Source organism: Tiliqua scincoides, chromosome 5 (genome assembly GCF_035046505.1).
Source record: "Tiliqua scincoides isolate rTilSci1 chromosome 5, rTilSci1.hap2, whole genome shotgun sequence".
In the NCBI taxonomy this organism is placed as follows: Eukaryota; Metazoa; Chordata; class Lepidosauria; order Squamata; family Scincidae; genus Tiliqua; species Tiliqua scincoides.
The window spans coordinates 140,536,621-140,549,681 of NC_089825.1; the positions used below are offsets into that span (position 1 = coordinate 140,536,621).

The 13,061-nt window shown below is 46.7% G+C and overlaps 1 protein-coding gene and 1 pseudogene across 1 annotated transcript in view; both read right to left on the reverse strand.

Moving 5' to 3' along the window:
- Window positions 1-13,061, reverse strand: part of LOC136653931 (zinc transporter ZIP2-like) — a gene marked incomplete at its 5' end in the record, with an annotated part of 419,271 nt that overhangs the window by 295,250 nt on the left and 110,960 nt on the right. The gene's annotated exons all lie outside the window — the stretch shown is intronic.
- On the reverse strand, window positions 5,376-5,494 carry LOC136655148 (5S ribosomal RNA; annotated as a pseudogene).

The window sequence follows — 13,061 nt, forward strand, 5'->3', positions numbered from 1 at the left end:
AAGAACACTGCTCCTTCCTCATCTTGGAACATCCATAGGAATGGAGATAAAGATACATTCAAAGTGGCTGGTCACATTGCACCTAGTCAGTGACAGACTAGTATGGCCTGGCAATCCAATATGCACTTAGGTGGGAGCCAGTCCATCTGAACCGAATGGGATTTACTTCTGAGAACACAGGAATAGGATTGCACTGTCCAATGCTCCATCTTAAAGGCACAGCAGGTTAGATTGGGTTGAAGGTGGGTGGGAATATAATATGGAATACTCACATATTTCTCTCTACAAGTTCTGAAAGAGAGAACGCCTCAAATACGTGCTAAAGGCAAAAAATTATTGAATATTGATGTGTTTCAGTCACATAGAGATGTCATCAAGAAACCTCTCCCCTAATGCAGAATCCAAAAAGGGCAGGTCTTTTTTCGTCTTCCTTTTCTTCTCCACTTGCTTTGGTTTCTTCTCTCTTTCTTCTGCCAAGGACCAGAAGATGTCTCTTTTCACCCCAACTATCAAGAACCAAGAGATCAGAGGCACCTTTGGTTCACCAAAGCAACTCAGTGGAGTGTTGTAGTAATAGCTCTGGTACTTATAAGAATGGCCTTGCAGTGTTGTAAAATCAGGGCAATAAATCCTTCTGCCGGGGAACTCCCTTGGTGCTTATGGCAAAAGACACTCTACAGTTGGTGCAAAAGCCTGAATTTTGGGATCCCTGGTTTCTTGCAGCTTCTTCACCCCAAAGCCCCCTCCCCCATACTTTTCTAAATGAAGAGTTTAACACTCAGCTAATTTGTATATGATGTGAGCAGAGAACAGGTTAATTCCTCACCTCTGCCATTATCCCATTCTGATCCCCCTTTCTTAAAGTGCTTTTAGAAAGAAGGCATCAACATTGGAATGTGTGTGTTCAAATAGATAGTGCAGTTAGCTTTGAACCAAGAGATGAGGAATATCTCATTTCTTTGGAGTTGCACCTCTCCATCTAGACAATTGCACACACCTGTGGCATCTTATAGATATGTAGGATATGGGGCATCTGCTTGGTGTTTTGGGGGGTGAGCCCGCCAATGATGGCCACTAGGTTCCTGTTCCCACCACAGTGGTAGTTCAGGGGATTCCCCTGTCCTGCAAAAAGGAGGGACATTTTTCCAAAGCTGGTTCCTAAGGCATTGTAAGCATTTTCAAAGATCTTGTATCCCAACGTGCTATTGGGTAAGAGGCTGGCATCCTTGTTGATCTCACTCACAGCAAATACCAAGGCCAGGACATGGTGGTAGTACTTGAGAATTATGCTGAAATGATATTTACATGCAGTGTGAGGTCCCAATGCACATTTCTGGATTAATGTACCCACCATGGTCTTTCTGACTCTTAGAAGCTGTTACCGAAGGAATGTGAAGTGGGTGGGGAGGCAGGTGAGGCAGAGCCTCCCTACCGGAGATCTTCAAAAAGCGTTGATGCCATAAGAGGCACCCAAACATCCACAACCCATGTACAGAGTGTGTGGGTTGTGGGTCCTTGGGCACTTCACATGGCGGTGGAGCTTCTCAAAGAACTCCAGTGGGGAGGCTCTGTCTCATCTGCCTCCCCACCACGGCACACCCCTGTGTCACTGGCATGCTAGTCACTGTGTAGATGCAGCACTAGGGCAAAACCTTCATAAAATACTCTGTCATTGTGAAAAGATGGTTGCTATATTACTTTGGTCTGCCGCTGTTTCCCCACATCTTTTCCATTTCCTAAAACAGATTTTGAACCTTTTGAGGGATGCAGTTGATCAGGTACATTTGTTGGTCACTGCTGTAATCTGCCCAGAGTCCAAACGAATCAGTAAATTTTACAATTAAGGAACAGATGATTCAATCAATAAACACACACTCAAGATGCCAACCTATGGGGTGGGTGGTTTTTGTTCTGACAGCAGCCTGACAGATCCTCACTGCCTTCTTGCCTCTTAGACCAGATGTATTTCTCAGTACAGAAATAATTCTGTGCCTGGATGTACCACCTCATATGCTCCTCTGTACAAAAATAAAATCCACGCATGCAGAAAGCTAGTATATGAAGGACAAGGGTTCTAGACTGGTGTCCTCCTTGAAATTCTAGTTTTCTTTCTATTATTATCTCTCATACTTTATCATTATCTAAAATATTTTTAGAGTTTCCCCACTCCCTTCTACACCTTTACTTTACTACAGAAATCAATGGGGAAAGAAAATGATCAGAAACGTCCCTGTCAGGAGAAGAGTATTTAGCCTCAGTGCTGATCAGGTCTAAAAGGACGTCCATACGGATTTCAATATGTGGTGTGACTCTCTTGAACTTCTCAGGAATCTATCACGCAGTCCCAGCCTCCAGTCTGCACTGGAACTGACCAGACACAGGTTCACTACCACATTGGAAACTGTGCCTTGGTTTTAACGAAGTGCAGATTATCAGTTCAACTCAATAATTGGGGATATTTCTGCCTCTCACTCAAAGGAGAAAAACTGTGGGAATCCAGCATTAAGCAGATACTATAGGGTGGTGTTTGGATACCAGTAGCCAAGATTCAAATCTATTTTTAGTTGCAAAGCTCTCCCCATCACCTCAGAGAAATCACAAGGACTCCAGGCTACTAATCAGGGCAACTAGGAGAATTAAAATGAACACACACAGCTGAATGGATGGGGCTGAGAAAAGGAGGCCACCATCCAAACTGCACTCAAAGGCATTCGTGGTGACATGGATGCTCACAGCGCTATGACCACACAACCATACATGGGAAGCAGGAGAACCAGACTGCCAGTGTGGCCCTTGGTACAACTTTCAAGCAAAATAGAGCTACTTACTAAGCCTCCAGTGAAGACACATACGGAGTTTTGCTGAAAGAAACCTCCTTCAGTTCAGCAACACGGAGAGGGACAAATTCGCCAATGACAAGATCATCATCAGAAGAATCTTGGAGGCTGCATTGAATGTTGGGAAGCAGAACCCAACTGGATTTAGAGTTCTTGCTGACAACATGAGGCAGAAGCAAAAGCAGCAGAAGCAGCAACGAGAACAGCCTGAACAGGAGCATATCTTGGTCTCAGTCTCAATTGCGCTCAAAGACTCTCAAGGTGCAGCACTCTTGCAGTGCTGGGGCCACAAAACCATCGGCCTTTGCAAACAAAGAAACAAAACTATGGAAACAAACTTGACAGCCAAAGGGGTGAGGGATACAGGACCTTTACACCATGTCTGACTCTCAATCATCCACTGTGGAATGTTATCTTCAGTTAGGGCACAATCCTAACCAGGTCTACCAGTATGTTCTATTTTGTTCAATGGGGCATACTCTCAGGAAAGTGTGGTCAGGATTGCAGCCATAGCCTCCTAAATCTACATGATGCCCATTGTTTTGAAGAGAGGCTTTATAAAGGGATTGAAGCAGATCACCAGCTCCCAAGGAGAATTCAAGATTTTTAGTTACAAAATTCTTCAGTGGCTGCTGTCTGCCCCTGGTGCTTTCAGGAGCTGAAGGCAGTGATTATTATAATTACAGGACAGGTCATTGCAGTCCAATAAACCAAGAGTTATTAAGGAATTGAAGAATGAAGTTGCAGATCTCTTGACTAAGTTATGCAACTTGTCCCTCAAAATGACCACAGTGCCAGAAGATTGGAGGATAGCAAATGTCACGCCTATTTTTAAAAAGGGAAAGAGGGGGGACCCGGGAAACTATAGGCCGGTCAGCCTAACATCCATACCGGGTAAGATGGTGGAATGCCTCATCAAAGATAGGATCTCAAAACACATAGACGAACAGGCCTTGCTGAGGGAGAGTCAGCATGGCTTCTGTAAGGGTAAGTCTTGCCTCACGAACCTTATAGAATTCTTTGAAAAGGTCAATAGGCATGTGGATTTGGGACATTATATATTTGGACTTTCAGAAGGTGTTTGACACAGTCCCTCACCAAAGGCTACTGAAAAAACTCCACAGTCAGGGAATTAGAGGACAGGTCCTCTCATGGATTGAGAACTGGTTGGAGGCCAGGAAGCAGAGAGTGGTTGTCAATGGGCAATTTTCACAATGGAGAGAGGTGAAAAGTGGTGTGCCCCAAGGATCTGTCCTGGGACCGGTGCTTTTCAACCTCTTCATAAATGACCTGGAGACAGGGTTGAGCAGTGAGGTGGCTAAGTTTGCAGATGACACCAAACTTTTCCGAGTGGTGAAGACCAGAAGTGATTGTGAGGAGCTCCAGAAGGATCTCTCCAGACTGGCAGAATGGGCAGCAAAATGGCAGATGCGCTTCAATGTCAGTAAGTGTAAAGTCATGCACATTGGGGCAAAATATCAAAACTTTAGATATAGGCTGATGGGTTCTGAGCTGTCTGTGACAGATCAGGAGAGAGATCTTGGGGTGGTGGTGGACAGGTCGATGAAAGTGTCGACTCAATGTGCGGCGGTAGTGAAGAAGGCCAATTCTATGCTTGGGATCATTAGGAAGGGTATTGAGAACAAAACGGCTAGTATTATAATACCGTTGTACAAATCGATGGTAACGCCACACCTGGAGTATTGTGTCCAGTTCTGGTCACCGCATCTCAAAAAAGACATAGTGGAAATGGAAAAGGTGCAAAAGAGAGCGACTAAGATGATTACGGGGCTGGGGCACCTTCCTTATGAGGAAAGGCTACGGCGTTTGGGCCTCTTCAGCCTAGAAAAGAGATGCCTGAGGGGGGACATGATTGAGACATACAAAATTATGCAGGGGATGGACAGAGTGGATAGGGAGATGCTCTTTACACTGTCACATAATACCAGAACCAGGGGACATCCACTAAAATTGAGTGTTGGGCAGGTTAGGACAGACAAAAGAAAATATTTCTTTACTCAGCTTGTGGTCGGTCTGTGGAACTCCTTGCCACAGGATGTGGTGCTGGCATCTACCCTAGACGCCTTTAAAAGGGGATTGGACGAGTTTCTGGAGGAAAAATCCATTATGGGTTATAAGCAATGATGTGTATGTGCAACCTCCTGATTTTAGAAATGGGTTATGTCAGAATGCCAGATGCAAGGGAGGGCACCAGGATGAGGTCTCTTGTTATCTGGTGTGCTGCCTGGGGCATTTGGTGGGCTGCTGTGAGATACAGGAAACTGGACTAGATGGGCCTATGGCCTGATTCAGTGGGGCTGTTCTTATGTTCTTATGACCAGAACTTTTTTTGACTATCTGCAAGGGTAAAGAAAACATGTTTGTCTGATTCATAGCCAATGGTTGTGATTCTGTTCCCCCCCCCATGGGGAATTCAGTGGATTCAGAATAACCAGAGTATTGAAGATAACTTTGGGGGGGGAGTGTTGACAGACATGTCATGGTTGGTAACCTTCAGTCTCGAAAGACTATGGTACGAGCATACAGCACCCGGTATTCCCAGGTGGTCTCCCATCCAAGTACTAACCTGGCCTGACACTGCTTAGCTTCTGAGATCAGACAAGATCAGGCATGTGCAGGGTACTGGCGTAGAAAGCAGGTGGAAAGGAGCCATCCATGACTCACTGAGATTTTGAGGCTGTTGGTCAACTAAAACATCACACTTCAGACTGGGAAGGAATGAACCAATGTCACATGGAGCTCAGTGTCACAGGAAAGACATCCAGTTTCCTATGAGCCAAATTCTAGATCTATTCTTCCCCTAGAATCCTGTGAGAACTTTTGTGGAGTGAGCTCATCAAGACACCTTCGTTTGGGAGCTGAGGGCCTGTGATGGCTCATCCCTGGTCCTAAATGGGTGCCATTTAGCTATCCACTGCCATAAGTGAAATTGTGATGGCACAAATGTTGCACATCAGAACATCCCAAGGAGAATTCAAGGGTTTTAGTTACAAGATCCTTAAGTGGCTGCTGTCTGCCCCTCATGCTTTCATGAGCTAAAGTCAGGGATTTTTCGAATTATAGGACGGGTCATTGCAGACCAGAACTTTTTTGACTATCTGCAGGTGTAAAGAGAACATGTTTGTCTGATTCGCAGCCAATGGTTGTGTGTCTGTTCCCCCCCATGGGGAATTCAGTGGATTCAGAATAACCTGAGTATTGAAGTGAAGCAAATGTATAGGAAAAATACTGAACCTCACTCTTTGCTGACGTGGCAGTCCGGCAAGCACATTTGCTCCCCCCCCCCTGCTTGAAGCACACTTTGAGCACGTCCTGATCATGAGCAAACAGCGTGACGTTCGGTAAACAATCCTGATTCAGCTCAATGGAAAAGTAAGCTTGCAATGTTTACACAACTGACCTTTGTACTGGGCAAAAGGGGAGGTCAATAAAAGAAGGAGGGCAGGCTCAGAAAAGCAGCTTCGCTTCCTTCCTGAACCCTGGAAATGTGACTCCAAGTCTTCATTGCTTCATCTGGTGCCCGAACAGGGACCCGGGACATCCCAAACCAGCTTACCACGCCTGGCAAGGATTTCAGACTTGTCCTCGCATCCTCGGATCCCGGTAAGTATGGGGGCATCCCTGTCGGCGGCTCAAGTCCAGCATCGCAATGATTTGCAATTCCTCCTTCACAAGGCTCAGCATCCTGTTCCCTCCCGGGAGGTTACAGCATTAGTTCATACCGTTGGGGAGCAGTGCCCCTGGTATCCCGAGGGAGGCACTTTTAGGATAAAAGACTAGGACCAAATTGGAGGGGCATTACATGCAGAACCACGAGCCCCCATTCAGGTCCTTCATGCATGGCATCTCTGTCTTGAAGGCATTAGATGATGTGCTCTGCAGCCAGAGTTACAGGAACAAGAGGAAAAAATAAGCAATCCCCCTCCTAAAGAAAATCTCCCCCCACTAGCTTATGTTCCTCCCCCCTCTGCCCCAGCTCCTCTAGAAAAGAAAGAACAGTCAGAAACTACCCCTCACAGGCAGGCTTCAGTCATGGAAGCCATGGCCAGAGAAGCCCTGAAAGCAGGGGAAGGACAGTTTAGCACCACAGACATGCAAGTGCAATTAGGAAACCAGTATTTGAATGAGACAGCTAATTGTGCCCTATGGGCATCGCACAAGGTTCCGGCAAGCCCGGGAAGTCTTTTGCAACAGTCTGGCAGGGAGCTGCAGAACCATATGTGGATTTTGTAAATCACCTCCAGGAGGCAATTACTAAGCAAGTAGAAAATCCCGAGGCAGGTGAAGAATTGCTGTTAAAACTAGCAATAGATAATGCAAATGAAGATTGCAGGAAAGCACTCCAACCCTTGACTGCAGTAAGAGACTTAGTGCTGGCTGATATGATAAAAACTTGTCACAATATAGGTAATCAAAGTCATAAGGCCACCCTCCTCACTGCTGCTCTACAACAAAATTCTAAAACCGGAAAGCAGTGCTTAAATATAGAAAAAAACGGTCATTTTCAAAGAGAGTTGCATTCCTTTGTAGCATGCTAGTCCAATAAACAAACAAGTGGGCTCTTCTCTCCCCACCCCACCCCCTTCATCTTTGTACATTTCCTTTGTCCAGATGTTGTCTGGCTAGGTGTGGGTTCTCAACAAAAACCCAGAGTCAGCAAGCCTCCAAACCTCTGCCCACAGAGTTGAATTAGCTGTTGTTTTTATGGCTTTCAAGTTCATGAGTGATCAGCCTTTTAATTTAATAGTGGACACCCAGTATGTCTACAATCTTTTAGAACATCTACCCCTAGTGTGCATTACATCCCAGCTTGATTACAATTTATTAAGCCTGTTTCTCACTTTGCAGAATTTGCTTCAAAACCAAACCCAACCTTATTTTGCTGCCCACATTCATAGTCATAGCCAGCCTCTGGGCTTCTTATCTGAAGGAAATGACAGAGCTGATCAGGCTCTTAGAAGCCTCCCTATTTCATCAGTGAATGCTTGATTCTCTTATCCCATAGCTAGTCACACCTTCTCCCATCAATCTGCAAAAATGTTATTGAAACAATTCTTAATTCCCTTATCACAAGCACAAACAATTGTCCATGCTTGTCCTCATTGCTCTCAAGCACTCTCTTTGTTCCCGCATGCAGTAAATCCCCGCAGGACCCATACAAACTAATTATGGCAAATGGACGTTACTCATGTTCCTGAATTCAAACCCTATTTACATGTCTATTGATACCTATTCTGGCTATGTTTGGGCTTCTCCCTTTAAAAAGGAAACCACCAAACATGTGATTGCCCACCTTTTACATGCAGTGTAAAATGGGGAAACCAGCTACACTAAAAACAGACAACGCTCCAGCTTATACTTCAAAGGAGCTTCTTTCCTTTTGCACAACCTGGAATATTATTCTTAAACACGGCATCCCTTATAACTCTACAGGTCAAGCTATTGTAGAGCACACCCACTGATCTATTAAAGCCCTCTTATTTAAACAATTAAAAACGGGGGATATGAGACATGGTTCATTTGGGCCAATACATATTCAGGAAACACTCTATACTTTATTATATACTTTAAATTTTTTAACATTAAATGCAGAAGGGTTTACTCCTCACGAAAGACATGAAGGAGTCATGAAACCATTACCCTGACACATGGTTTATTATAGACAACTGCCAGACCCAGAATGGAAAGGCCCAACCCCATTGGAAACTTGGGGGCGAGGCTATGCTGCTGTGCTTACTTCCACAGGAATGCTTTGGGTACAAGCGCGGTGTGTGCAGCCAGCTAAGGATGTCATGGAATCGGGGCCTGGAGAATTTGATCCCCAACTTCCAGATGACACTGAGACTACAGGAGCAACCAAGGAACAGATGGCCAACCAAAAGACCCCAACAGGAGGTTCATCCCATAACCTGGGGAGATCTGAAGGTGCCGACATCGAAGGCCCAAAGGCAGCTGATGACATCCGGTGAACAGAAACCCCTGAAAAACTGCTTCTAGCAATGATGGCTGAGGTTACAAAAAACTCAATGGTGTTAATGATGTGTTTTCTACTATTGTTAGTGATCCCGCTGGGGGCTGGTCAACAAGTGTATAAAATATAATTTATGGGAGCGCCTCACTCAGATTGTTAACACTTCACACTTCTGTCTGTCCACTGAATTCGCTGCAGGGGATTTATTTGGGACATGCCTGATTCCTGTGTGCCATCAACCAGGCAATATAAATAATGATGCCTTGTATTGGCAACCTTCAGTCTCGAAAGACTATGGTATCACGCTCTGAAAGGTGGTTCTGGCACAGCGTCTAGTGTGGCTGAAAAGGCCAATCCGGGAGTGACAATCCCTTCCACACCGGGAGCAAGTGCAGTCTGTCCCTGGCCTGTCTCCCTGGCTATGGGCCTTCCTTCTTTGCCTCTTAGCCTCAGACTGTTGGCCAAGTGTCTCTTCAAACTGGGAAAGGCCATGCTGCACAGCCTGCCTCCAAGCGGGCCGCTCAGAGGCCAGGGTTTCCCACTTGTTGAGGTCCATCCCTAAGGCCTTCAGATCCCTCTTGCAGATGTCCTTGTATCGCAGCTGTGGTCTACCTGTAGGGCGCTTTCCTTGCACGAGTTCTCCATAGAGGAGATCCTTTGGGATCCGGCCATCATCCATTCTCACGACATGACCAAGCCAACGCAGGCGTCTCTGTTTCAGCAGTGAATACATGCTAGGGATTCCAGCACGTTCCAGGACTGTGTTGTTTGGAACTTTGTCCTGCCAGGTGATGCCGAGGATGCGTCGGAGGCAGCGCATGTGGAAAGCGCTCAGTTTCCTCTCCTGTTGTGGGCGAAGAGTCCATGACTCGCTGCAGTACAGAAGTGTACTCAGGACGCAAGCTCTGTAGACCTGGATCTTGGTATGTTCCGTCAGCTTCTTGTTGGACCAGACTCTCTTTGTGAGTCTGGAAAACGTGGTAGCTGCTTTACCGATGCGCTTGTTTAGCTTGGTATCGAGAGAATGAGTGTCGGAGATCGTTGAGCCAAGCTACACAAAGTCATGGACAACCTCCAGTTCATGCTCAGAGATTGTAATGCAGGGAGGTGAGTCCACATCCTGAACCATGACTTGTGTTTTCTTCAGGCTGATTGTCAGTCCAAAATCTTGGCAGGCCTTGCTAAAACGATCCATGAGCTGCTGGAGATCTTTGGCAGAGTGGGTAGTGACAGCTGCATCGTCGGCAAAGAGGAAGTCACGCAGACATTTCAGCTGGACTTTGGATTTTGCTCTCAGTCTGGAGAGGTTGAAGAGCTTTCCGTCTGATCTGGTCCAGAGATAGATGCCTTCTGTTGCAGTTCCAAAGGCCTGCTTCAGCAGGACAGCGAAGAAAATCCCAAACAAGGTTGGTGCAAGAGCACAGCCCTGCTTCACTCCGCTTCAGATGTCAAAAGGGTCTGATGTGGAGCCATCGAAGACAACAGTGCCCTTCATGTCCTTGTGGAAGGATCTGATGATGCTGAGGAGCCTGGGTGGACATCCAATCTTGGGGAGAATCTTGAAGAGGCCGTCTCTGCTGACCAGGTCAAAAGCCTTTGTGAGATCTATGAAGGCTATAAAGAGTGGCTGTCGTTGTTCCCTGCATTTCTCCTGCAGTTGTCTAAGGGAGAATACCATATCAGTGGTGGACCTGTTGGCTCGGAATCCACACTGCGATTCTGGATAGACGCTCTCTGCAAGTACCTGGAGCCTCTTTAGTACAACTCGGGCAAACAGCTTTCCTACAATGCTAAGGAGAGAGATGCCGCGGTAGTTGTTGCAGTCACCCCTGTCACCTTTGTTCTTGTACAGCGTGATGATGTTTGCATCCCTCATGTCTTGAGGTACTCCACCTTCTCTCCAGCAGAGACAGAGGATTTCATGCAGCTCAGTGACGATGATCTCTTTGCAGCATTTTAGGACTTCAGCAGGGATGCTGTCTTTTCCAGGTGCCTTGCCAAAGGCAAGGGAGTCCAGGGCCACGTGAAGTTCTTCTAGGGTTGGTTCACTGTCAAGCTCTTCCAGCACAGGCAGGCACTCAATGTTGTTCAGTGCTTCTTCGGTGACTACATTTTCTCTGGAATATAGCTCAGAGTAGTGCTGCACCCAGCGTTCCATCTGCTGCGCCCGATCCTGGATGACCTCGCCTGTGGCAGACTTCAGAGGGGCAATTTTCTTCTGTGTTGGACCTAGGGCCTGCTTGATACCATCATACATCCCCTTGATGTTGCCCGTGTCAGCTGCTATCTGTATCTCGGAACAGAGCTGGAGCCAGTAGTCGTTAGCACATCTCCTGGCAGTCTGTTGGACTTTGCTGCGAGCAGTTCGGAGGACCTGCAGGTTGCGCTCACTGGGACAGACCTTGTATGCTGCTTGAGCTCTCCTCTTTTCCTCAATGACTGGTGTCAACTCCTCAGAGTGGGCTTCAAACCAGTCTGCCGCCTTGTTGGTCTTCTTGCCGAATATGGACAAGGCGGTGTTGTAAACGGTATTCTTGAAATGTTCCAATCTGCTGGATGCGTTTGCGTCGGCCGGGCCTGGAAGAGATTCCTCAAGCGCTTGTGCAAATTCCTCCACTTTTCTCTGATCCCGGGTCTTGCTGGTATCAATGCGAGGTCTTCCTTCCTTTTTCGTGTGATACAGTCGCTTTGTTTGCAGTTTCACTCTGCTGCACACCAGGGAGTGGTCAGTGTCGCAGGCAGCACCATGATAACTGCGTGTGATCTTGATGCTGGGAAGGCTGGAGCGTCTGGTGAGGATCAGGTCGAGCTGGTGCCAGTGCTTTGATCTTGGATGTCTCCAAGAGACTCTATGTTGGGGCTTTGTGTTGAAGAATGTGTTGCTGACACAGAGACCGTGATGACAGCAAAACTCTAGCAGGCGTTGGCCATTTTCGTTCATCCTCCCAGTGCCAAACTGACCTAAGCAAGTGGGCCATGAACTGTTATCAGCACCAACTCTAGCATTGAAATCGCCGAGGATGAACAATGGCTCTTTTACAGGGATTTTCTTGACAGTGGTGGCCAGGTCATCATAGAATTTGTCTTTGGCTTCTGCTGGAGACGACAGAGTCGGTGCATAAGCACTGATGAGAGTGATAGGTCCTGCTGATGACTGGAGCTGCAGGGACAAAATTCTTTCACTTCCCACAGTAGGTGGGATGATGGATTTCAGCAGGGTATTTCTGACCGCAAAGCCAACGCCATGTTCCCTGGTTTCGTTTGGTGGTTTTCCCTGCCAGAAAAATGAGAAATTTCTCTCCTTGACAGATCCGGAATCTGGCAGCCTAGTCTCTTGAAGGGCGACAATGTCCATCTGCAGTCTGCTCAGCTCCATGTCGATGACAGCTGTTTTGCGTGCGTCGTCTATTTCTTGCAGGTCATCAGAGAAGCCAGGTGTCATTGTCCTAACGTTCCAGGTGCCCAGCTTTAGGGCAGTAGTTTTCTGTTTTCTGTTGCATGGTGCAGAGTTGTCGATCCGCTTGTCGGTTTTCACCCTAAACCCCACGCACCCCATGAGGTTAACGGACCGTGGCGAGGCAACACCTTACTGGCTGGGGACTGCCCAGCTTAAGGCGGGCGGTAGCTGCCCAATGAGATGCAATGATCTCTCCCACCGTCGGAAGCAGCCCCTGGCGTCATGCTCTACGCCAATCGAGCGAAGACTTATAACCGGTAAACTGCTGCTTCATGATAAACTGCTAAATGATGCCTGGCTATTACAAAATCTTACTAATACCAATTTAACAAGCCAGGGGTATGAAGGATACCTCCAATGGGGAGAACCAATTAAGGAATTGCCTCTGGATGCATTGTCCTTAAATACACCATATGTGACTGCTTTCAATGCTACCTGTGCCCGGTTTGTTAACTGTTCTAAACTCTGCTATCAACCCCCAGGCCCACAACTCAATTGCTCCAACTTTCAGAATGTCTCCTTTGTGTACAAACATACCATGTTGCCCAAGGGATGGTTTTTTACATGTGGAAGCAGGACCTTTAACTTTATTCCAGCCAATCTAACCAATGGCACAGAGTGCTGCCTTAGTCGTTTTGTAATAATGTAACCTCCTAAGCCAATTGCTCGAGCCAAACATGCTCTAACACTCCACAATGATTGTGATTCAAATGTAAAATTGTTAAGTAAAGCCGAGTATATTTCATTGGCAACCTCCCTAATAGGAATCCCAGCA